Source organism: Macaca nemestrina, chromosome 8 (genome assembly GCF_043159975.1).
Source record: "Macaca nemestrina isolate mMacNem1 chromosome 8, mMacNem.hap1, whole genome shotgun sequence".
NCBI lineage: Eukaryota > Metazoa > Chordata > Mammalia > Primates > Cercopithecidae > Macaca > Macaca nemestrina.
In genome coordinates this window covers 24,667,580-24,694,414 of record NC_092132.1, presented here as the reverse complement: position 1 = coordinate 24,694,414, position 26,835 = coordinate 24,667,580, and the positions used below count along the sequence as shown (strand labels likewise).

The 26,835-nt window shown below is 40.2% G+C and overlaps 1 protein-coding gene and 1 long non-coding RNA gene across 3 annotated transcripts in view; both read right to left on the bottom strand.

Moving 5' to 3' along the window:
- The window catches only part of LOC105468517 (syntrophin beta 1), a 275,913-nt gene that overhangs the window by 130,952 nt on the left and 118,126 nt on the right, over positions 1-26,835 (bottom strand). The gene's annotated exons all lie outside the window — the stretch shown is intronic.
- On the bottom strand, positions 8,115-26,829 carry LOC105468516 (uncharacterized). The gene is made up of 3 exons (XR_979509.3): positions 14,242-26,829; positions 13,528-13,606; positions 8,115-8,504 (listed from the first exon to the last, which is right to left on the bottom strand). It is a non-coding gene; the product is annotated as an uncharacterized lncRNA (long non-coding RNA).

Here is a 26,835-nt window from a genome sequence, read left to right as displayed (position 1 = left end):
TTCTTGAATTGCCTTTGTACTTCTATTGAAAGTCAATTACCCATATATATGTGAGTCTATTTCTGGACTCCCTATTAGGTTTCATCAATCAATTCATCTGTCTTGATGTCAATATCCCACTGTTTTGATTGCTGTAACATTATAAAAAGACTAGAATGAAGTGCTGTTTGTCCTCTAGTTTTGTCTTTTTTAAAGCTGTTTGGTTATTCTGAGTCCTTTGCATTTCCATATGAGTTTTAGAATCAGTTTTCCAATTTCTATTAAAAAATCCGCAGAGATTTTGATTAGTATGGCATTGGATCTACAAATCAATGAGGGAAGTGTTACCATCATAACATTATAGTTATTCTTTTCTGCAGATACATATTTCTATTTGATGTAATTTTCTTTCTGCCTGAAGTCTTCCTGTAGTATTTCTTGTAGTGCAGGTATGCAGGTGATGCATTCTTTGAGCATTTGTATGTCTGAGTAAGTCTTTATTTCACCTTAATTTTTGAAGGACATTTTTGCTGGGTATAGAATGCTACTTGGCAGTTATTTTTATTTCAGGACTTGAAAGATGTTGCTTAAATGCCTCCTCATTTGCATTTCTTCTAGTGAGAAATCAGCTGCCACCTCTTTGTTCCTCTCATTATAAATTAGTTTGCATGTGTAATGTGTCTTTTTTTCTTTGGTGGCTTTTTAAATTTTTCTTTTTATCACTGGTGTTGAGCATTGTGATTACAATGTCTTTGGTGTCATTAGTTTCATATTTCTTGCATATATGGTTTATTGAGCTTCTGTGGACCTGGGGGTTTACAGTTTTTTATCAAATTTGAGTAATTTTCAGCCATTATTTCTTCAAATGATTTTCGATTCCTTCTCCCCTTTGTGGACTCCAACTATAGGTGTATTAGGCTGCTTGAATTTGTAGCATAGCTCACTGATTCTCTGTTCATTTTTTAAAAATTATCTTCTCTATGTTTCATTAGGAATAGTTTCTATTACTAGGTATTTTTTGCTATGAATGCCATTCGGTGTGTTTTTCATCCACACATTGTTTCATATTCAGAAGTGTGATATTAATTTTTTAAAATTTCACGTTTTTACTTAACTTTTTGATCATAAGGAATACTATTATATTAATTATTTAAGGTCCATGTTGGATAATTCTAACATCCATGTCAGTTCTGGGTCAGTTTCAATTTATCAGTTTTTCTCTACATCACGGGTCAGATTTGCTCCTTCTTGGCATGCTTGGTAATTCTCTCTCTCTCTCTCTTTTTAAGAGACAGGGTCTTGCTCTGTTACCCAGGCTTTGCTGCAGTGGCACCATCATAGTTCGCTGCAGCCTCAAGCCTCTGGGCTCAAGCAGTTCTCCTACTTCAGCCTTCTAAGTAGCTAGTACTACAGCTGGCTCTAGCATGCCACCACACTACAGCTCACACAGGGGAAAGCTGGCCCCTGGCTGCCCCTCTCCTGCCCAGTAATGTACCTGCCTCAGTGGTTTGGTGGTCATGGAAATGGAGAGAAGTGTTTGGAAATCCATATGTGAGGAAGAATAGAGAGGACTCAAACAGTTCATTTAGGACACAAGGAGATACAGGAGAAAACATTTCCCAGAGTCCTAGACTAATACACAAGTTAAAATGTGCACCACACCTGGTTAATTATTTTATTTTATTGTAGAGATGGGGCTCTCGCTTTGTTGCCCAGGCTGGTCTTTGGCCTTAAGCAATCCTCTGCCCTTGGCCTCCCAAAGTGCTGGGATTACAGGAGTGAACAACTGCGTGTAGCCCTGGTAATTTTTTCATAGGTGCCAAATGTTGTGAATTTTACTTTATTGAAGGTTGGATATTTTTATAATCCTAAAAATATTCATAAGTGTTTTTTGTTTGTTTGTTTGTTTGTTTGTTTGTTTTCTGGGACACAGTTATTTGGAAACCGTTTGGTCTTTTCAGGTGTTGCTATTAAGGTTTGTTAGGCAGGACTGGAGTGGTATTCCATCTGGGGCTAATTCTTTCCATAGAGGTGAGGCCCTTATGCATGCTCTACCCAATGTCCCATGAATCATGACATTTTCCAGTCCCACTGGCAGGACAGGCATTATTTCTGGCCTTGTGTGAGTGCTGAGCACTGTTTCTTCTCATCCTGTGGTGTAGTTTTTGCCTCGGCTCTGTGTAGTTTCCTCATACACATACACTGATTGGTTCTCAGCTAAACACTACAAGACCCTTTTCAAAATCTCCAGAATTCTCTGTGCAGTTCTCTCCTCACTGGTATCTGCCTTGTGAATAGTGGCTGTTTTGGTCTTCCAGACCCTCAGTTTTGTCTTCCCAACCCAGGGAGTCTGTCAGGCTCCCCTGCCGTTCCCTCTCCCTGAGTCATGGCTTGAGAGATCAAGACAGGAGCACTTCTCAGAGGGGCATCTAATTTGTTTCCCATCTCTCAGGAGTCATTGCCTGATGTCCAAGGTTTTGAGCATTGTCGTATCACACATTTTACCTGCTTTTTTGTTTGTTTCAGGAAGAAGAGTAAATATAGTTCCCTTTACTCCATCTTGGTCACAGTGGAAGTCTTCTACCATGCTTTTTCAGATAAGTCTTTAAGATATTGTCTTTTCAGTGTGACAGTCTTTATTATGAAGACATTATGGCATTTCCTTTGATGTTCTAAGTGACAGATAATTAGATTGTATTTGCTTCAGGTCAGTTGAAAGGTATTTATTGGACAGCTTCTATGTACCAGTCACTGTGTCTATAAAACAGGAATCAGTCCCTAAGGGTCTCTATATTCCTGGCATCAGTTTACAAATACAGATAATTGGAAGGGACCAATTATAGGGTTTGTATATTATCCATGCTTTTAGTACTCTCTCCTTTCTTCTGGCGCCTGCCAACATCACCACTAATTTTGCATCATGAACAGCTGGAGAAAATAAGAAATTCAAACTAAATGATTTTACTAATTCTAAGCAGCCTTAGTAAAAAGACTTAGGGGCAGAAGTTAAAACTCTGGGAAGAAATACTTTAGGCTGATGAGCTGTTACTTTCTCTGTTTCATGCTATTACTCTACTCCCATAACCATAATAGAAAGTTGGCTCGACTTCAGATAGGAGAAAATGAAGCTTCAAATGGCTCCACCCTAGAAGCTGAGGGGATAAATCAGGCTGAGACAAGGGCATGAGACTGATGACATCATGGGGTTGGACTGCATACAACCATCAACCATCTCCATGGTGGCTCTGGCTTTGAGATGAGCAATTCATAAAATGTTTGAGGCAATTTATTGACCTTTCATGAGTTGGAGCAGTTGACATTTTGCCTGGATCTGAGCCAGAGTGGGTGCTATTCTAAATGACAAATCAGTTTTCCCATCTGCACTAAAGGAACTTTTTCTGATCCTTTGTTAAAGCTTTATTTCCAAGGCACTGAATGAATTTAATTGATTTCACTACCACCATCCCCTCCTTACTAAATTCCTCACACATGTGGATTCACCGGGAAATTGAATTTCATCTCTAGAAAACAACAAAAAAGGACATTCAACTAAAGGATGAGAGATTAGTCTGGTGAAAGCTCAGTGATCTATTCAAAATGAAAATGCCTGTTAAACTGTAATGGAATGAATCATATTAAAATGCAGATTCTGATTCCACAGGCCTGAAGTGGGGTCTGAAACTCAGCATTACTTATAGATCCCCAGGTGATGTGATGCTACTAGTGTCCCTGTAGCACACTTGGAGTAGCAAGAAGCTAGAAAACATCAAGACATCATTCACTGTCTCATTTTGATGCTAAGTCACTGTTGTAGCCTGGAAAAGCTTCTCAATTTGACTTTAATCTAGTATAAAATTTTCTCTAAGATTCCTTCCAACTCATAAAAATGTATCATGTCCTAGAAAGTATAGGTCTAGCTTTCTTGTTACCCATAAATTCCTCTAGTCTATTGTCAGACGCTTGTTGAGCACCTATTATGTGGTGCTTTATGACACAAACAAAATGCGGGATTGTGCTTCGGCATGGATAACAAGGAGTCATAGTTTGGTGGAGGAAATAGGCTTTCTTTCCCATAAGCCATACAATGTGGTTAGGGTAGCTTTAGAAGGGGTTTGAAGACAGTGTAATATGATGGTTCCATGACACATGGGCTTTGAAGTCAGAAAGGGCTAGCTCAAACCCAATTCTGTCCCTTAATACCTTGGTCTTCATACAGCAGGGGCTGGAAAAATGATAGCCAGGGTTTCTCAGAATAACAATATCAACAACTCTGGTCTTGAAGGAGGCAGACAGAAACGACCACTCAGAGTAGGTGATATCTGTATGAGGACTGAAGGATGACCACAGGCTTGTGAAGTACATGTTGGGGGTTGGTGGGTAGGGAAGTGAAAGGATGATTGTAGGCAGATGTCACTGAGGTGTCAAATAACCCATTGCTCTATTTACTTAGTATTATCTAATAAGTGTGCAAATATTATAGCTTTGTAAGTAGATCAGATTAAAACTCCCCTGGGGGAACCTAGATCTTTAAAGGAATCCTATGGACAATTCCTCTTTGAAGTCAAAAGGAGGCAAGATTTCAGTGGAAAGTGCATGGTGGACATGGACTCAGAGCCTCTGGGTTTGAGTCTCAGGTCTGCTCCTAGCAGCTCTTCATCATTCGGAGTACATGGACACAATGTTCTTTCCATTTTTAGCAGTCCCACAATGTATGTACCATTACTGTTACTACCATTCTATGAATTCAAAGCCTGAAGCCCAGAGGCATTAGGTGAAATGCACAAAGTTATTAATTAGTAGAAGGCAGAGCAAGTGTTTGACCTCAAGTCCACTGGATCAGGTTTTGTACTTTGGGATGTTTGCCTTTGTTTGATTATTTCAAAAGAGCATTTCTCATACTTCCCCAACGATTACACTTGCCTAGAAAACCTGTTGAAACTATGGATTTCCAGGCCCCTTTTTTGGAGGTTCCAATCCTGTGGATCTGGGATGGGGCCAGGAATCTATATTTTTATCCACTGATGTAACCCCCATCTCCCCACATAAGTCTTATTTTTGGAGGAACTTGAGAAGCCCCATGACCTGTAATAATGGGTTGAATAGTGTCCTCTCAAAATTCATTTCTACCTAGAACCTCAGAATGCAACCTTATTTGGAAGAAGATCTTTGCAATGTAATTAGTTGAGATGAGATCATGTTATAATAGATTAGGTGGACTCTAAATCTAATGACTGTGCTCTTATAAGAAGAGGAGAGGACACATGATGATATACACATACAGAGAAGTCCAGTAAAGACTGAAGCAGAGATTGCAGGGATGCAGCTATAAGCCAAGAAATACCAAGGATTGACATACCAAGCCAAGAAATACCAAGGACACTAGAAGAAGGAAAAGCCAAGGAAGAAGAATTCCTCTCTAGAGGCTTCGAAGTGGCACCTTGTGGTTTTGGCAGTCAAGACGTTGGCCCTACCAATGCCTTGATTTTGAACTCCTAGTGTCCAGAACTATGAGAGAATACATTTCTATTTTTTAAGACACCTGGTTTGTAGTAATTTGTTATGGAAGTCCTAGAAAACTAATATGCCTGCCATTTGGAAGATTGGGGAGATAATTACTGTCTTAAATTGACATTTTAACATAAAAAGCTGGCAACAGTATTGCTTCTTTGAGAGGAGAAGTAGGGGGCCTGGATGTAAGACTTAAAGGTAGACTTATTTTTCACTGCAAGTCCTCTGTACCTTTTGAATATTAAACCAAGTGCATGTACAGATGGTCCCCAACTTACAGTGGTTTGACTTAGGATTTTTCAACTTATGATGGTGCAAAAGCAGTGTGCATTCAGTAGAAACTGTACTTCAAGTACCCATATGACCTCCCCTCTTTTCACTTTCAGTACAGCATTCAATAAATTACATGAGATATTCAACACTTTATTATAAAATAATCTGTTAGATGATTTTGCTCAACTGTAGGCTAGTGTAAGTGTTGTGAGCATGTTTAATATAGGCTAAGCTAAACTATGATGTTCAGTAGGGTAGGTGTATTAAATGCATTTTTGACTCATGATGTTGTCAACTTATGATGGGTTTATCAGGATGTAACCCCATTGGTAAGTTGAGGAGCATCTTTGTTACTTATTGAAAATAAATGAATAAATCATGAAACATTTTAAAGTGATACCCTAGAGCAACACGTAAGTTACTTGGGACCAGAAATCTGTATGTTTCTTACACTCCACCAAAGAAATAAACAAATCAAATTGAAGTCATTAAACATTAAGGACTCATTCCAAAGAATGACTTTCAGGGTCAATCCTGGGGGTGAGGATGATTTAACTCACTGATAAGAATCTTGTGCAATGATAATAAAACCTCTGCAAGATGGCACAGAGCTCCTGAAAGACACCAAAGATCAGAATCCTCTACTCGTTAGGATAAGAATGGGGAACATAATTTTATCTCTAATTTAGTCCAGAAATACACTCAAAGGCATGAAGTGACTTATTTCACATAATTGAGAGAGTTAAGTAGCAGAGCCATTCAATCCATTCAGTATAACATTTATTGAGAACTTATTGTGTACTAGGAAGTAAAGACATAGGGAAGAATCAGATCCTTTCCTATTGCTGTCCTGGGACAGTTTGCCATCAAATCCATTCCTTGCACTTTTCCTGAGCTTGGTCAGTTATTACAGGGGGATGATTCCCTGAGGCTTCTGTGTCACATGGCTTCTGCCAAATAGGAGGCACTGGAGGAGACTGGAGGGCAGGAAGAAGGGAAAACCATAGTACCCCAGGTCCCCCACTTGACCTAGTGTAGAATCTCCAGCAGCAACAGTGTCTTCTCTATGGCTCCCCTAGCTGAGCAGGTCCACTGTGGTTCCAGCTTTTGCAAAGTGGCCCTGCACCCTGGATGCTGGTAGCAACTTCCCTCTTACTTTGCCTCTGTAGCCTAAAAGAGGTGGAGCTTCCTGCTATTGCTAACCTCCAAGAGGCCTCATCATTTCCTGCTGGATTCTCAGGTCCTTCATCAACAGTGAACCAATTCCCTGCATTCAATTCTCTGCTAAAATGCCCAAGAGTAGTCTGGATCCTGAAAGGCCTCTGCAGACTTTGATTTCCCGTGCTTTTTTTTGAGACCAAATCTCACTCTGTCGCCCAGGCTGGAGTGCAGTGGCGTGATCTCAGCTCACTTCAACCTCCGTCTCCTGGGTTCAAGCGGTTCTCGTGCCTCAGCCTCCTGTGTAGCTGGGACTACAGGCAGGCATCACCATGCCCAATTAATTTTTGTAGTTTTAGTAGGGATGGGGTTTCACCATGTTGGCCAGGCTGGTCTCAAACTCCTGACCTCAGGTGATCTGCCCACCTCAGCTTCCCAACATGTTGGGATTACAGGCGTGAGCCACTGCACCCGGCCGATTTCCTGTGCTTTTAAGCCACCCTCTCTACTTGGGCTATGATGGACAACAGAGCTGCAAAAACTCTGTCAGTTTCCCAGAAGTGCCTGTACAAGGGCCTCTCGCTCTATTATGACTGATTGGCACCAGGGCCTCCTGGATGGGGAGGGACACTGTCCTTCCCAAGAGCAACCCCCGTGCCAACCTCTCCTCCTCAACAGCCCCTCTGGTTTAGAATTTAAGGCTCTTCAGGACAAGCAGTTCTAAGCTGAAAGGCTGCGACTGCAATTTAAAATATCTGCCACATGGAAGTAGGGAGGCTACCTATGACAATCTTAAAGCTATGCAGCTCTCACAAGTAGGCCTACAGAAGTCACAGTTTTGGTTATCATGAAAAAAATAAATATGCTGTACTGCGGCCATAGTTGGAGAATATTTTCCCTCATAAGCAGTGCCTCATGGGTTTGGCAAACTATTATACTGATTGAAGCAATCACTGTAAAGGAGAGTTTTTTCATTTAGGGATCAGGACTTGGAAGTTCTTGGGGAATATCCAAGGCACCAAAAAAAAAAAAAATATCATAGCTGAAGAAATTCTAAACAACTGTTTGACCTGGCCCATAGCAACATGTAGACTGCAGGAATGCTGAATGGGAAAATTGAGAAGCTCATCTCTATTTCCTGGGTCACCCTTGTGTTCTCTTTGCTTTATTCACTCATCAGTCCATCCAGCCATCTATCCATTCCTTCAGGGAGTATTTATTCAATGCCTACTCTGAGCCAGTCACTGGGTTGGACACTGGGAGATGGAATGAAGAGCAAAAGCAAACAAGGTTGCTTCACTCATGGAGCTGGTGAGGAAGACAGATGTTAATAAAAAGAAAAGACAAAATGAAATGTAAAACCACTACATGGTAACAGATGCAAGGAGCTGAGGCATGGAGACTCAAGTTGGCAAAGCTCATAGCACACAGTTGCTGAACAGCAATAGGCTATGGGTTTCTTTTGGGCCCTCGTGATGGAGCAAGGACATCTTCAATGAGGTTTGTTGTTTTCCTTACGTTCTTATAGCATCATAGCTTATGAAATGCTTTAACACATATTGCCTCATTGGACTTTCACACCAATGCTGTAATGGCAAGATTTGAAAAAAAAAAAAAAAAAAAGAAGGTTGAGAATTACTGTAGCAGAAGTTAATTCAGATGAAAATATGACAGGGTACAGAACTGAGGGCAAAAAAGAGAGCAAAGTGTTTTCAAGTCTCTATTCTTTATTTTTCAAAAATTAGTGGTCTTGTCTTAAAATAATCCTAGTAATTATAAGCTAGGAAGGCAGAAGGAATGTCACAAACTTACATTCTAGCATTTTAGCTGTGGCAGAATTTGGTTATGCTACAGTTACACTTCATTTTGCTGAGGCAAACGGAGACAAGAGTTCCTTTTCGAACAAAGGTATCTTTAGACCCAGAAAGAAAGAAAGTCAGCCGCAAATGGTAAAGGTCTCTAAAAGCAACAGCTAAAATTGCAGTAACAAATAATGCTTTTCACATGTTTTAAGTGCGAAAAGGCCCAGTGGTCTTCATCTGGGACCTCTGGGTTACAATCATTCACTTGGATAGCTTCAAGTAAAAAGGAAGTAACGTGGCAGCCTTTGGGGCTCTGTATTAAGAACTAGATAAAGTGAGGAAGAGAAAGAAAACATTTCACTTACAAAACAGTCTAAGCTTCATGAGAATTACTGGTGTTTCTCAGTAAGTATTAATCGGCTTGACTGAACTCAGTACATTTACATGATGACCCCATTAGTTACAATAGGATAGGTTTATACTGTGGTATCAAATGATCCTGAAATCTCAGTCACTTAGCACAACAAAAGTTTATGAAAATAATATGCTATATGTCCACAAAGGGTCCTACATGTCAGAGTGGATACAGGCTCCATTAGATCTCTGGAGAAGCCAGGCTAAAGGAAGCTCTGTCATTTTGTACTTGTACTCCCAGGAACACACATACTTATCACTGTCTCAGCCCAGAAGTGCTCACATCACTTCCAGTCATAGTTCACTAGCCAAAATTAGCCACAAGACCCAACATAACTGTAGGAAAGTCTGGAAATGCAGAGGAACAAAGGGACTATTTGGTGAGCACTACTCTCTTTACCACAAAAGAATCTCTTTCTAGAATTCCACAATACTGATCAGAGGAGGTAAACTATCTTTGCCACAATTCCCCAAACCATAGTCAGGGCACAGAGTTTCCTTTAAAATCATATATTGAGTCTTTAGAAGAGATGAGCATTAGCATTTCTTGAGCTTCTACCATGTAGCCAACACTTTGTGCAGTGGACACTGTGAACTTACTCTACCTCATTGCATCTTCTTTGTGATATACCTGGCTGTACTGCAGAAGATAGAATGGTTAAAGATATATCTACTTCCCCAGATTCCCTTGCAGCAAAGCTTCTGGAAATAGGTTCTGCCAGATATATATGTTATATATTCCCATGAGATGTGGTATGTAGATGTGAAGAGAAGGAAATACTCCTGATGTTTTGGCTTCCACTGCTGGTAAGTAAAGCTGTGAGAAGCATGGCAGGCAACTTGGAGTTCTAGTGTCCAATCCTCAGCTTTCTGGGTGTCAGAAGGCAGTTGCAAGGTACCAGCTCCCTCATCCCAGTTTTCCAATTTGGGGATCACTGCTCTAGTGTAGCTTGGTTTCAATGGCAACCTCCTGGTTCTCCAGTTTCACTTTTATATCAGTTTTGTAGAGTTCTAAAGGTCACTAATGGAGACCCAATCTAAAGTCTTTTCCCTGAGCCTTTCCTTTTTTTTTTTTTTTTTGACAGAGTCTCACTCTGTCGCCAGGCGGAAGTGCAGTGGCACGATTTTGGCTCACTGCAACCTCTGCCTCCCGGGGGTTCAAGCAATTCTCCTGCCTCAGCCTCCTGCATAGCTAGGACTATAGGCACGTGCCATCACGCCCAACTAATTTTTGTATGTTTAGTAGAGACGGGGTTTCACCATGTTGGTCAGGATGGTCTCAATCTCTTGACCTCGTGATCCGCCCAGCTCAGCCTCCCAAAGTGCCATTTTTTTTTTTTTGTATAGGCAACGAATTCCTTTTATTAAATACCTTTCTGCTGAAGTTACCTAGATTGGTTTCTATATCTTTTACTGAATCTGACTGTGATAACACTTGCTAAATCTTGTTATATACATAAGTTCTTTTAACAGCTTTCTGAGAACTCCTGATTGTTGAAAGAAGTAAGCTTGTGACTATGGGTAGTCTTAAGTTTGACCTCAAATAACTACAAGCATAAATTTGTTTGAAGTCTCATGTTGTACTTTGTCATAAAAGGAACTCTACAATAAATTATATCCATCCAAAATTCAGAGGAAAATTCATGTTCCTAGGAGGTGTACCTTTTCATTCAGTGGCTTTATATATTTCCTGGTAAAACTCATCTTACTCAAGAAGTTATGCACTTTGAGAGGCATGTAAACTCTGTGGCAGTTCTGAAAAGTAGATCTTATTATGCCCATTTTATATATGGATTAACTGGGGCATGGAGAGGTAAAGTATTCGAGATCACAAAGAGACAGGATTCAGACCTAGGACTATCTGATTACAAAGCCACATGCTCTTTCCACTACAACTTGCAGACTGCTATGAGAGCAGCAATTCATTACTTCTCAGCTGCTATGAGCATTGGTTTTTAATGAAGTTTTCATTAGTTCATATAGCTCAATGCTGGTATGTAGCAGTTAGTTTTCTCTTCCACAGCTGAAAAAAGCTCACAATGGTGTACTTCTCACCCTAGGAAGGATTCCAAAAGAAAAGGTGGACAGAGTACAACAGAAGTAGCTGGAGAACTAGGAAAAAAATGACCAAGATACATGTTCTAAATTGCTGGTGGCACAATTAAAACTATATAAACAGCTGGGCATGGTGGCTCACATCTGTAATATCAGCACTTTGAGAGGCTGAGGCGGGAGAATTGCTTGAGGCCAGGAGTTCAAGAGCAGCCTGGGCAACATAGTGAGACCCTGTCTCTACTACAAAAATTTCAAAAATTAGCTGGGCATGGTGGGTTTTTTGCACCTGCAGTCCCAGCTACTCAGGAGGCTGAAGTGGGAGAATTGCTGGAGCCTAGGAGGTCAAGGGTCAAGGTTGCAGTGAGCTATGATCATGCCACTGCACTCCAGTCTGGGTGACAGAATGAGACCCTATCTCAAAAAAAAAAACAAAAAACAAAAAACCCTTTATACACAGAGATAATGATAATAGATTTATAAAGGCTTGAAACCCGATGCACATGGAAGTCAACAGAACCCTGGGATTGCTCTGGTATCCACAGAAATATTGTGGTCCAAATTTCCACTCTGGCTCACGCACCCTGTTTTATTTGTCACTCTCCTTTTATACATATCTGACAGTGGGCCAGAGAACTGTGCCGTAAAAATTTATTGGAATATTTCTATAAAGCCATATATGGCCTTGGAAGGCTTCTACATCTTCTTAGTGATTCAAGGCGTGTCTCTGTGTTTTCTGGAGAAATTCATCTAAAGATGTTATTTGCAAACTGACCTAGTTCTTCAAACTGTCAGCTACTACAGATGCAGGATTAGACAGGAAGTATATAAAATCATGATGTGGTTTTCGTTTACCCAAATGGCTGTTTTATACTTTCAACTGAATATACGACTTTCCCAGGACTTAATAAAACCCTCTAAAAAATTCTTAACACATCTTCATGATACTGAAAGAATCCTTTGATAATCTTAGTAGGGCTGGATTTTTTTTAAGTGGGAAATTGGAGGATTTTACATTTGCTAAGTATCTAGTGTATCCCAGGCATTAGGCAGATGTCAACTTACTTAATTCTAAAAATAGTATATTCATAGAGATACTATCATCCTCATTTCATATATTCAAAAAATTCAAAGAAGTTAAGTAAATTGCCAAAAGTCACCTAGATAATAAGTAGAAAAGATGGTAATGAAATCCAGGTTGGCCTGGCCTGAAAGTCAATTATCTTTTCAAGGCTGCACAACGGATTTGGTAAAAAATATTCATGGAGTGCTTGAGAACATAACTCCAAGAATTGTAACTTCTGGATCTAGGGTTTGGTTTCCAGGTAACATGAGGAAACATTTTCTGATTGTCCGAATGTTTAATAATACAGGCAATGAAAACAAATCGCACTGCTTGGCCTTTATTGTGTGTTTCATAACAGAGATCCGGGAGAGGGTTTTATTCTAGGGTGAAAAAAAAAAACACCACATTATAAGTGAAAGTGTGCACGTAAAGGGTAAGTGATTTGGCATTTTAAATGAAAGTAAATTAAGGTTAAAAGACATTTTTGCAGCCTAGAGTTTTGATTTCCACTGAGAATAGTTACTGCTCAAATGTGCCCCTTTCTTCTCCTTATATCCCATCTGTCTCTCTGCTGCCTTTTTATGGATATGTCACTATCAAAACCAGCCTGGCATTGTGACAACATTCTTACTGGTGCCTTCTCTAGCCTCCAGTTTTGTCATAATGGAAGAACATGGTCCCTGTAGACCTCGACCACTTTCTGAGAAGAGTAAACTAATCTCCAACCCTATTTCAGAGCTAAGCTGTCCTGTTCCCTCCCTGATACATGGCTCTTCTGCAACTTCCAGCTTGACCCAAACCAACTCTGTCGTCCTCTGAGCCTCTCGATTGTTACTTCCCTATCCAACTCATATCACAGTGGCTAAAAGAAATCTTTATCAAAACTCTAGGTAGATATAAGAACTTTCATTAAACAGGAAGGTATAAATACTGATTTGGGGCTACCCAAGACATTTTTCTCCAACAGGGTCAGGAAATGAAGTATATGGATTAACCACAGTTTCTTATAACTAGTTATCACTTGTATTATACATACCAGACCTATGTTCAAAGAGGCAGAATGTAAATACAATTTTGTGATTTTTTTTCTTTTTGCCTCCAGATTCATTATTTGCCACTCTTTGCCTTGCTTTGTGCTCCAAGAGCTCAACCTCTATGGGCTAAATGGAATCACTCAGGCTCCTCCTTCACCTCTGGCTTCCAATTATGCATGGCCAACCAGAAGCCCCGATGGGGATTCAATGGCAGAAGAAAAAGATTGGGGTACTGACCTACCTCCAACCCCAGCTGGGCTGCTGTTCCTCTCCCAGGGCTACAGTCCTCACCAGATTGTAGTAACTTGCTCTTTTTGCTCCTAAAACACAAGGGTGGTAAGAGCTTGGCACTGAGTGCTAAGTCCTGGGTGTTTTCCCCATCCCCTGTTGGCTCCCAAGATGGCCCCTTCCTCTGTCTATAGTTCCTGAATTATGCTCTTTAGCTGACATTTCAGGGATGATACCTGTCTCCTGACAGATATCACTGCATTTATCCTTCTGTATTTAGTGAGTGATTTCTATATACTGTTCTAAAAATTGGCAGATACAAAAGAAAAACCATACGTGCTGCTGTCCTTAACAAGCTTGGAAATCCAGTAAGGAACACAAAACTCTCAAAATGCAGTCATACTCTAAGTCTCAATTCAGGCAATATCTCCAAAAGCCTAAACCTTTCCTATGCCTCCACCTACCCCTGTCTTCCATCAAGACATACCTGACCTCAGTCCCACTGACTCAGGATCAGTGCAATAAGCTAGGTAATAGGGGCCAGGTGTGTGGTTGACTGTGGCTCTGAGCAAAATTAATTCTGGAATACTTCTTTTTCCTCATCCCTCCAAGCCCATTTCATCACCAACTCCTGCCGATTCTATCTCTTTAAATCTTTCAAATGTATCTAACTATTCTTCAGAATCACTGCCCTAACCTTGTAAAAGAAGCCAGGATTATTTCTCACCTAAATTGCTGCAACAGCGTCCTAGCTGGTCTCCCAGCCTCTAGTCTTGCCTCCTATTGATCCATGCAGCCAGAGAGATCTTTGTTACATCACTCTAAGGCTTCAGACCCCTCCTAGAATAAAGTCCAAGTCATAAAGTGGCTTAGCTCTCATCATGATGAACTCTCCAGATTCATCTCTTGAGATATTCTTTTTTTTGCTTTCTTTTTAATTTTTAATGTTTGTGGGTACACAGTAGGTATAGAGACATTCTTCTTATGAATTGCTCCAAAGAAACTAAACCTCCCATTCTTCAACGGAACTACCGAACTATATTTTTTCTTGCCTTAGTGTCTGTACTTATACTAGTTCCTTTGCTGAAAATACCTTCCCTGTCTTCCTATCTTAACCTTTGACCTGGCTAACACTTACTTTATTATTCAAGTCTAGGCATAGACATCACTTGCTTTGAGAATCATTCCCTGTTGACAACACCCAGCCTGCTTTAAAAACAGAACTTTGGATTCGGTGTCCTTCCTGCGAGGGAGCCTCCATAGCATCCTGTACTTTCCTCATTGTCTTTCTATGATATTGTTTGGTTAATTACCAACTTGTAGATATTCCCTACCTAACGGGAAGCTATGTCAGGGCAAGGACTCTGTCATTGATGCAGCCTCAACATCTAGCAAAGAACCAAGATGATCAAAACTATCTATTGAAAAGTTGAAATTTAAGAAAAGCAGCAATATCTCAATCAGGTTCAACATACTAGCAATGTCAAAGTTCCTGTTACAGTATTGTTGAGGATCAAAGGGAGTATCTGCCAACAGATACACACCTTATATGTCCACACAGGTCTTGTTTTAAGTGTATCTGCAGTGCTATATGCCAAACTCATTCTCCACCAAGGAAATCCAAATTTCACATGTGTCAAAAGAAGAAAGAGCAGGGGTCTCTTTGTGATGCCCCCCTTTCTACTCTAGAATCTCCAGGCTAGGTTATGCCTGCTTGAATAGGGGATGCCTACATGATAGCACCGGAGTTATTTTCAGAGGCGTCATTATCTCTGCTTGAAAATCCTTGGGCAGCTTTTTGCAAGCAAAATAGAGTTCAATTAATGTATCAAGAGCAAAGGATCAAGCCCTATATATCAACGTTAGCAAACATCCTTCAGCACCCAGATGGTCAAGTTTAACCTCTCAAAGTGCACCTAGGAAACTAAAATTTTCCTGGAATGGTGCTGATAGGTACAGATATGGGCTAAAATTAACTCATAAGGAGCCGTGTATTGGTGAAGTCATAGAACCATGTTTGGTGAGCCCTCTCCTCAACTGTCTCTCAAGGTAAACCAGAGGTACTTAAATTCCTTTTTTAACTCGCTTACTATTGCCAGTGAAACCTCATTAATTCATTCACATTGATTAAAAATGTATGGTAATTAGAATGAATACTGAAGTTTATCTAGGAAGAAAACAAATTTTCTTAAAACTAACAAGGCTATAAAAATATTTTTAAGCTTATTAAAATGAATCTTTTGTGTACTCTGTTATATACCAAGATGCAAATTATGCAAGGCTTCTCATTGGGAAAAACAGTGGTTTGGCTATTCATGTTGATCTTCTGCCTCTTATAAGATCCAGTAAAAAGACAGTAAAGGAGGTCTAAACTCACAAGAGAATAAGACAGGCACAATATGTTTGGAGGGCAGACAGCAATGGAGCCAGGTTACTGACTCTGCAGAGTGGAAGAAGAGTATAAAATCCTATAACCTAAAGGGCCACAAAGAGAGAATTCCAGCCAGATGTGAATCCCTTGGCTCTGCACAACCTGCATGGGCTCAGAACCTCCAGAGACAGGGTGGGGGTTGATATAGCCCTGAAAAGAGGCCCTAAATGAAGTCTGTATGCTGAGTGTTGGGATTCTTAGAACAGTGGAAAGTGGGTATTCTCTCACTATCTACCGCCAATCCACACTCAAAAAGACAGAATGATTCTCCCATAAGTGACTGAACAGACCCAGGTAAAGCTTCTAAACACTGATATTTGCAGAATTGGGAGGGATCTCTTGGTAAGGTTTGGTTCACCAAGCAATAATTCCATGTGAATTCTCACCAGTTGACATCCCCCTCCCAACTCCCCACATAGGTTCCAACACATTTTTCTCAGTGCAAGAAATGAACAGATAGCAATGGATCACCAGACATTTAAGAAAACCTCCAGTAAAGAAGACAAAGATAAAAACAAACAAACAAACAAACAAACAAACAGAAAACAGTAAATGGAGGAACAAAGAATACAAAGAAAAGTAAAAAAAAAGAGACTATTATCCAAGAATTAACAGAAAATATGACATCCAAAAAAGAACAAAATTCTATAAAAAAAATTCAGAAAACAAAAAGAGCCAAAATATGACAGGTGAAAGGTAAAAAAATATATTCATGAGAAGGATTAAAAAATAAAGTAAAAAAAATGTGATGTAAGCAATAGAGAAAAAAAAACAACCTTACAACATCAATCTAGAAGTTCCAACATCCTTCTAACAAGACATGTGAAGACAGATAACAAAAAGAGGAAGACATCATAAAATTAATAAATTCCCATTGCTTTAAAAAAATCTTTTAGATCTATTTGGGTTTTAAATTATCTGCCTTTATCATTTTGATAACATTTAAAATTTCACTTAAAATAACTTAAAAAAGGGAGTGTATGATCTATTTTGTTAGGTCTGTTATGAGTGCCACCAGGCAGTACTTCTTCACTTAGTCTCATTCACGATGTATGCTTAAAAATAATACAACCATTTAGCACTTGTTTCCTATTTCAAATTTCTGACTAATTTAATCCAACCTCTCTGAACTTCTCCTTCCCAACCACCATTAAAACGACTGCTGAAATGTTACTATGTATTCTACTCCCTAAATTTCTCAAATGCAGAGGGTCCACACTGTTGAATCTAAGGCTAACATCACCTCTCCTTGTATGTATACCCTTTCTACAGTAACAAAGTATTTCACATGGGTCCTCTAAGTGAGAAGCAAATACTGACATGTATGTAGGTGGGTGGGTAGGTCGGTAGGTAGGTAGATAGATGATTGATAGATAGATAGATAGATAGATAGATAGATAGATAGATAGACAGACAAATAGGTAGGTATATAGATAGCTGAAAAAGCATGACCAAAATGATGGCTCTGGTGGTAGAGGGCAGTCCATAATTTCAAATGAAGGAGGTAAATTATCCAAAAAATAATACTCATAGTTTTTTGTTTTTAATTTTAAATTGAATGGTAAATGTTTAACTTCTTATGTTAAATTACACTTGAAAAAATAGAATATTGACTTTTGTTCCTGATATACATAGCCAATTACAAGCAATTCCACTGCCATGTTTCAGGAGGTTTCCAGTTCCAGCAAAATAATGATCTACATAAATTCAGGAATGCTTCTGCTACTGACACCTGGGTTTTTAGATAAAGTATAGTAAGAAAAGTGTGCTTGTTTGTGTAATGCTGATCTTACAAGAAAGAAAAGGAAACTCCCAGGTGTCAACAAAAGGGGGTGGGGGTGGCATTAAAAATCAGAATGGTGAGTATTTAAGCTAATAATAAAGCATCCCTGGGAAAGTGGGTAGGGGTGGGGTTGAGACAGGTAGCATGTAGTGGGTCAGGTAGTGGTAGGTGGGCTGAGGACTTGGAATTTGACAAATAAAAGATAGTTAAGGCATTGAGAACCCATGAGTTGGGAAAACGGAACTGAGGTCTCTATAAAAAGCCAGAAATCTCAAAAGGCTTAAAAATGTCTGTGAAAGAATGTCTTACAAAATAATCTCTGCTTGACAGCTTGACCTTCCAGTTCTCTCTCCTGGACTCTGAGTACAGAGAAAAAAAAAATCCCCTTTTCTTGCACCCAGCAAGGAGGATAGTTTGACTGAAGGCTACATTTACCCCATAGTTATCCTGCCAGGAATTAGAGGATGCCAACATTAAGTCATCTATCATAAAAATCAAACATGATTATATTATTGGCCACATTTTATAGATAATGTCTTAGTCTGTTAGGTAATGTCTTAGTCTGCTATAACAAAATACTTCTGACTGTGAAACTTATAAATAACATAAATTCATTGGTCACAGTTCTGGGGACTGGAAAGTCTAAGATCAAGGCACTAGCAGATTGGTGTCTGGTTAGAGCCTCATAGTGCCTATTATGTGTCCTTATGTAGCAGGAGGGGCAAATAGGCACCCTTAGGCCTCAAATCCTGTTCATGAGGGTGGAGACCTTATGGCCTAATCATCTTCCACAGCCCCCATCTCTTAATACTGTCACACTGGAGATGAGTTGTCAACATATGAATTTTGGGGAGACACAAACATTCAGACCATAACATTCTGCCCCTAGCACACCCAAATTCATGTCTTTCTCACATGCAAAATACATTCATTCCATCACAATAGCCCCCAAAATTCTTAACTCATTCCAGCATCAACTCAAAAGTCTAAAATCTGAAGTCTCTCTAAATGTTGTCTAAATCACATATAAGTGAGACTCAAAGATATGCCTCATCTTGAAGCAAATTTCCCTCCAGATGGAGGCCTGTGAAATCAGACAAATTATGTATTTCAAAATGCAATGGCGGAACAGGCATGGAATAGGAGAGAAAGGGAAAAATAGGAAGAAAGAAAGGAATAACAGGTCTTGACCAAATCTATACCCAACAGGGCAAAAATTGAATTTTTTTTTTTTTTTTTTTTTTGAGACTGAGTCTCATTCTGTTCCCCAGGCTAGAGTGCAGTGGCATGATCTCGGCTCACTGCAACCTCTGCCTCCCAGGTTCAAGCAATTCTCCTGCCTCAGCCTCCTGAGTAGCTGGAGTACAGGCATCTGCCACCACACCCGGCTAATTTTTTGTATTTTTAGTAGAGACGGAGTTTCACCGTGTTGGCCAGGCTGGTCTTGAACTCCTGACCTCAGGTACTCCATCCGCCTTGGCACCCCAAAGTGCTGGGATTATAGGCATGAGCCACCGTGCCCGGCAAAAATGGAATCTTAATTCTCCAGAATAATTTTCCTTGACTCAAAGTCCCGCCTTCCAGACACACTGGGATGGGGGTTGGGCCCCCCAGGCTCCAGGTAGCCCTGCTCTACCTGGATGGCTTTGATGGGCACAGTCAATATGGCAGCTCTCATGGGCTGAAGTTGCATGCCTGCAACTCTCCCAGGCATAAGTTCCACACTGATGGCTCTACTGGTGGAAGGTCTGGTCCCTGAGGTGGCTCTGCCCTTATGGCTCTGCTAGGCACTGCCTTAATGGGGGCTCTCTGTGATGATACCAGCCCCACAGGTCTAGTGGGCACTGCCCTAGTGGAGATTCTCTTTGGTGGTCCCACCTCTGTTCTCTTTCTGGGCCCCAAGGCTCCACATGGCATCGTTTGAAATCTAGGTGGAGACAGCCATGTCCTCACTGCTTGTGCACCCTGTGTATTGGTGTAGTGGCACCTTGCAGATACTGCCAAGTTTTACTACCTGTGCCTTCCAGAGGGTAGCCTAAGCCATGCCTGGGGCCACTTGAGCCACAACTGGGGCAGCCAAGGATCAATGTAACACAAGGCACAGAGCAGAGTCATTAAATTGTTCTGTTCCCAAGGCCCTGGCAGTCTTAAATCTCCAAATGCCTTCAGGGTCAATCTTCCATTGTCTTGATGAATAAATAGCATCTGGATTCCACCTACTCATCCTAATCTCTTTATCAAAGGTTCATTTGGCTACACTCTTTGTGTTCTCTCCAGGACACATTTTTCTCATTATTTACAACAGGGTCAGGCTGGGAATTTTCCAGATCTTTAAGTGTTGCATCACTTTTGATTATAAATTCCATTTTTAATCATTTATTTCTTCTTGCCTTTTATTATAAGCAGTCAGGAGAAGCCATGCCATGCCCTCAGCACTTTGCTTAGATATTTCTTCTGTCAAATATTCTATTTTATTGTTCATAAGTTCCTCCCTCCACAAAACTCTAGGACATGAACACAATTTAGCAAAGTCCTTTGCCACTTTATAATGAGGATGGCCTTTCCTGCATTGTCCAATACCATGTTCCATATTTCCATCTGAGACCTAATCAGAATTGCCTTTACCACCGTATTTATACCAATATTCTGACCATGGCCACTTAGATAATTTCGAAGAAGACTGAGGCTTTCTTTACAGCTCTCCTCTTCTGAGACCTCACCAGAATTGTCCTTAAATCTCCTTTCACAGCATTATACCTCAAAATTCTTCCAGCCTCTATCCATTACCCAGTTCCAAGACCACTTCTACATTTTTAGGTCTTTGCTATAGCAACACCCTAATTCTGTACCAATTTCTTAATCTATTCATGTTGCTATAAAAAATGTCTTAGATTGGGTAGTTTACAAACAATAGAAATTTTTTTCTCACAATTCTGGAGACTGGACAGTCCAAGATTAAAGCACCAGCAGATTTGGTGTGTGGTGAAGGTGCGTTCCTCATAGTTGGTACCTACTATATGTCCCTGCATGGTCTAAGGGGAAAACAGGCTCCCTTTAGCCTCTTTTATAAAAGGGCACTCATTCCATTCATGAAGTATGAACCTCATGACCTAACTGCCTCCAAAGGTCTCATCTCTTAATATTATTACATTAAAGATTAGGTTTCAATGTATGAATTTAGGGGGTGGGGGGACACAAACATTAAGACTATAGCAAAGAAGGAGCCTGAAAATCAGAGAGATTGGATGATTTACTTAAAGGGAATAAGTAACGGACTTGGGATTTAAACCCATATTTTCTATAGTAACTGTAACCCTAGAGTTTTATTCACTGATACAAGCATACATTTAATCTGGACCTGTTTTTACATATGTAAAACATTACTTATTACAGCACCATATACATATACTTTATATATATTTTTTTCTGTTTCCAAAATGTAATGTCAATCATGAGTTCTGGCAATAGTTTCCATTATGAAGCCACCATGATGTGCCCAACAAAGAATGAAGAAACTACATTCAGAAAATACATACTTTGTGGGCCTCTTAAAAAGAGAAGCACTTTTCATAAACAAAGACAGAGGAGAAAAGACAGGAAAAAGTACCTCATAAATCTTCACTCTTCATGCACTAAAGGAGGAAATGTTTCAACAGTATTCAAAGTTTAATAAATACAGTTGAGAGTTCTATATAAGACATGAGGGGCAATAATGTGCCCCCAAACACTGGGAAAAAGGGGAGAAAGGCTGAACTGGTAAAACGATTCCTCTCTTGGTAGCCACTAAAGACCATCTGTCTATGAATGTGCAACTAAAGTACTTCCAATCATCTAAAACGCAAAACAGGGTACTATGAGAACAACTTGAAGGAGCCTAGAATGAAAAGTGATTAAATTTGATAAGCAAAACCCAAATCCACTGTTTTGTGCTCACAGGAAGAAAGAACCATGTGAATTGAAGGGGATAAATTAGCCATGAAAGGACAGGGAAGGGCCACATGGGAAACCTCAAGCTATTTATGTACAGCCCAAAGGAGTAGGAGTCTTGGCAAAGCAGAAATTTACGTAAGGGTCACCTCGGCAAGGCTCTCCCTGTCCTGGAAGGGAGGGCTTTCAGCTTACTTGTCTAAAACATACTTCCTAAGGTCTATTAGCACACCTTCTATTGATTCCACACTCACCAAATCACTTTCATGACAATATAATTTCTTGTGTAGCTTATCTACTCAGAAAGAGTGCATTGCTCTGCTTTGAAAGTCCACATCGTTTGAGTTATTAATACTTAGGGTTCTGGCATTCTGCTCATATTCACATTTGTCTTTCAATACAGCCTGCTCACAATGAGAGGGCATATAGATCCTCCCATGTGGGCATTTCCATCTATTTGACAATGGTGTTGCTCATCATAAGCAAATTTTGTCTATTTGGTTAATGTGAGTCAACCCCTTAGAGATGGATCTGCTAACACTATGCCAACTAAATCAAGTTTCTGATCTTCTGTGGCTGAAACTCAAGCACTGGATTGTGGTGACATCACTAAGGGTACCTTGTAGCAACGTATCCAGGCATCTTACAGGACTTAATAGATCACACCCCTCTGAATCACAGTGCAGCCTAGCAGAGGTTTTCCATTTGAAACCAAGACAGCACCTTCTGTGAATGTTTCATTTGTGCACCATAAATAGAGATGTACGCTGTTTCCCAAGAAAGATGATGTCAATCTTTCCATAATTTAACCATGAAAATCTACAGTGGACTCTGTTACGCAGCAGTACAAAGAGTCATGACTTAAAGCCTCATAAACTCCCCGTTGTAGCACAGCTGCTCACAATCCAGTGACAGGCTTGGTTAATGGATTGTCCTGGTTTCTTTAAGCTTCCTATGTCTGTTAGAAGAGAACTATGCTTTTATTTATTCCCTTATTCCCAAAACTATTTAGTGGAAGATTTTTTCAAAAGACATTTTTAGAGAAGAATATGAAAAATGAGCAGATAAATATACTATTTATCATTTATGAACAAAAATAGTTTTGAATGCCAAAGTTTTAGATATCTGGGGTAATAAAATGAAAACATGGAGTGTCTCAGAGCTCAGAAAGCTTATGACTCAGGAACTGAGTAGGCATGTAAGAAAAAAATCACAAGTTATTATGAAGCATGCTATAATGAACAAATTGACACAGAAGGTATAGTGAGACACTGATATCCGAGAAGAATGTTAATCCTGAGGCTTAAAGGGCAAGTAGGAAGTTGTCAGGAAGGCAATTGTAGGAAGTACACAAATTATTTAGGGGATGCTGGAACAGAAAGGATGAGGTAGAGAGGAGCTGAACAGTTAGGGAATATCTAAAGCCTAAAGGGGTTTTAATGCAATACTGAGGAGTTTTGATGTGAGTGCAGGTGACAGCCATTGTGACGGAAGGGGTAAATTTCAGGTGTTTCAGATTCCCTTGGCTAGCTAGGTACAGAGTACATGGTGGGAAACGGGGAAAGAGCAGACTACCAACAAAACACCCTGTAAGAAACACCCAAATACTCTCAGGGCCTAAGGATGTGGGCCTGGTTCAGGGAAGTGGCTGTGAAGAGCTGAATATGAAAAACAAGAGATATTTAAGAGGTAGAATAATAAAAATATATTGTAATTACTGACAGCCACTAGCAGTCACATATTCTTGTGGATTCAATGCCTGCTGGGTGACCTTTTTCACAGAAAGAGCAGCAATCCTGCCTGCTGTTCTATGGCTGTTTGTATTTGAGAAATTGGACATTAGAGTTTTTAATCAGACTATAGGCACCTGTGTGTCACCAACCAAGAGGATTAGCCCCAAGATGCTGTGGCATTTGTCATCGGTTCGCAGGTTTTAGCTCCCAGGAGACCATTAACTCCTGGCCAAGGTGCTTACAGTTCAGGCGAGCTACTCTGCCAGGTGCCGAAGTTAGAGGCAATGTGTGTGATGATTCAGAAATTGGGCTTGGGGTCAGCTAGGCTTGGGTTTGAATCTGAGATCTACCGTTTGCTTCAACCCTCATTTCTCAGCTAAGTATCACCGTCTATAAAGTAGAGAGAAGAGTTCCCACTACCTAGGATGGTTATTTGAATTAAATGAGATTCTTGCTTAAATTCACATATAAGGGATAGAACTAAGATTCCACTGTGTGTCTAGTTGACTCCACACTCTACACTCTCTCTTTATCCTTCTTTCTCTTCATATTTAATGGATGCATTATTTTCATTATTATTTATCTTTGAAGAAATGCAACAATGTCAGTTTATAGTTCCCTTTTGACCCAAGAGTTATTTTACAGAGAGCTTTTAAAAACCCATGAACAAAGGGCTTTGTGTGGTTTGGTTTTGTTATTGATTTTCTAGTTTTATTCCACTGTCATCAGAGGCTATTGTTTGTATTATTTGTACCTAATGGAACTTATTGCATTTTCTTTGTGACCTGATCTGTGGTTAATTTTGTCAGTGTTCTTTGTGGACTTGAAAAATAAGTGTATTCTCTATTATCAAGGTAAAGAGTTTGCAATGTATTCAGATCTACCTTATTTATCATGTTGTTTGGGTCTTCTAAATAATTATAGTAAGTCGTCCCTTACTTATGGTTCCACTTTCCATGGTTTCAGTTATCTGAGGTCAACTGCAGTCCAAAAATAAGTACAATAAAATATTTTGAGAGAGAGAGAGACCATATTCACATAACTTTTATTACAGTATATTGTTATAATTGTTCTATAGTATTGGTACTGTTGTTAATCTCTTACTGTGCCTACTTTATAAATTAAACTTTATCATAGGTATGTATGTATAGGGAAAAAACAGTGTATAGAGGAGTCAGTACTATCCATGGTTTCAGGCATCTACTGTGGGTCCTGTTACATTCCTTCCATGAATAAGGGGGGATTACTGTATTTACCTGTGTCCTCTACTTGCCCTTACTTGGATGGAAAGTAGTATATGTTGAAATACCTAATATGGGTATGTTTCTATCTATTTCTTCTTGCATCTTCTGCAGTTTCCCTTCTAAAAGTTGTTGTTTTGTTATGTGGTATGTATTCATAACTACTGGATGTTGCTTGTGAACTCTGGCCTTCAACATAAATCAATCCTTCCTTGTGCTACTTTATGGACATTTTACCTTGGACATTTTTTAGCCTGCATTTTACCATATCTGTAGGCTGGGTATACCTATAGGCTGCCACTTTGCAGTCTGTGGTCTACATTAATTAGTATAATGTACATCATAGGCACTCAATACTACATCATGAGTTCATCACATCTGAAAACTTTGACATTAGATCCTTGGGAGATGGGACTTGTTTTATTGGGTGGGTAAAAGGCCAGGGAAAAGGAGACTTAGAATAACCAGGACATCGACTGCAGGCCCAGGAACTCTGCAGAAATTGTGGGGAACAAAACAGAGAACAGGGTGTGGACCAGCGATGAGCTCTGTGTCCTTCCCAATCTGTCTGCTCTTACCCCTCTTGCCAATACTTGCTGGCTTTCTTGTACAACTGGCCAATCCCTGTACAGAAATAACTAATACAGGAGGAGTAGGGAGAGCAGGGTAGAAGGATCTCGCAGCTGGCCAGAGCCAGAAGGGCCCTGGCAGCGTCTTTAGAGTGAGTAACTGAGATGAGAACAAAAAAGACATTGAGCTGGGGGCCAAGGAAGCAACTTTCTCCCTGCCCCTACTCCCAATTGCTTTTCCCCATCAGCAACTCTGAGCCTAGCCAAATACTTTCTATTCGGGTGGGTTGCAGCTGTCCCACACACATTCTAAATAAGGGCCAGTCGAGCGGTTCCTATTTTTAGCACTTTAATGTGGATGCAAAGGTCACCAAGATTCCCCATTTGCTGGCTCAATTCCTCACTCTCTTTATTTCTCTTATTTTCCTCCTAAAATGTACGTTTTCTCTTCTACTGAGCTAAAGTAAAACTTCTGGGGGATGAGGGACCCTGAATTTTACTTCCTCTTGGCTGCATTCCTTATAATTGCCATGGGTCGGGTGATATATCTAGCCTGTGGCATGCAAAGTCATGTACCGACTTTGGGAAACAGCATTCCAGACTTGGACCAAAGCCACTCCTTTTGCTCTCTTGAGCATAAAGAGATGCTTAAAGTAGAAAATAGCCTTAAAGCAACTCTCATCTAACCCTCCAAGTATACAGTTGACAGCACTGAGGCCTAGTAAGGTGAATTTGCTTATTTCTATCTAACATTAATAAGAAACATTCCTGTAGCTTATATTCATGGAAAGTTTTCCTGTGCTGAGCACCTTACATGGTGCATTAATTCATTTTGTATTGCTCTAAAGGAATACCTGAGGCTGGGGAATTTAAGGAAAGAGGTTTATTTGGCTCATGGTTCTGCAGGTTATATACCAGCATCTGCTTCTGATGAGGGCTTCAGGGAGCTTCCATTCATGGTGGAAGGGGCAGGGGATGCCAACAAGTTACATGGGAAGAGAGGGAGCAAGAAAGAGAGGGGAGGTATGCCATGCTCTTTTAAATAACCAGCTCTCACTTGAACTAATAGAGCAAGAACTCACTACGTCGGGGCGGGCAGCAAGCCATTCATGAGAGATCTGCCCCCATGATCCAAACACCTGTCACTGGACCCCCATCTCCAACATTGGGGATCACATTTCAACATGAGATTTGGAGGGGACAAACATCCAAACTATATCACATGGCTTTCCTAATTTAATTCTCACAACCCAACAAAGCATCTCTTTCAATTATTCCCATCTTAGAGATGACAAAACTGAGGTTAAGTGGTTTAAGAAACTTGGCCTAAGTCATGTGGACTGGTAATGAGCCCTGAAGACATTTAGGATACTGATTCTAGTTCTTCAACTCTTTCCAGAACCAGTGCTCAGTGTATAGATTCTCTCTCCTCTGTCTCTGTCTCTCTCTCTCTCTCACACACACACACACGCACGCACACACACACACACACACTATTCTCAGCATGGCCCTTTCATGCTTTTCTTTGGAAGCCATGATGTGTTTTCAGAACATGAGGGCAACCTGGTGAAAGCCCCCATTTAGCCTGAGAGGTCAAGGAGCTGCTCAATACAGCGGAGAGTTTTGACCCTGTTTAC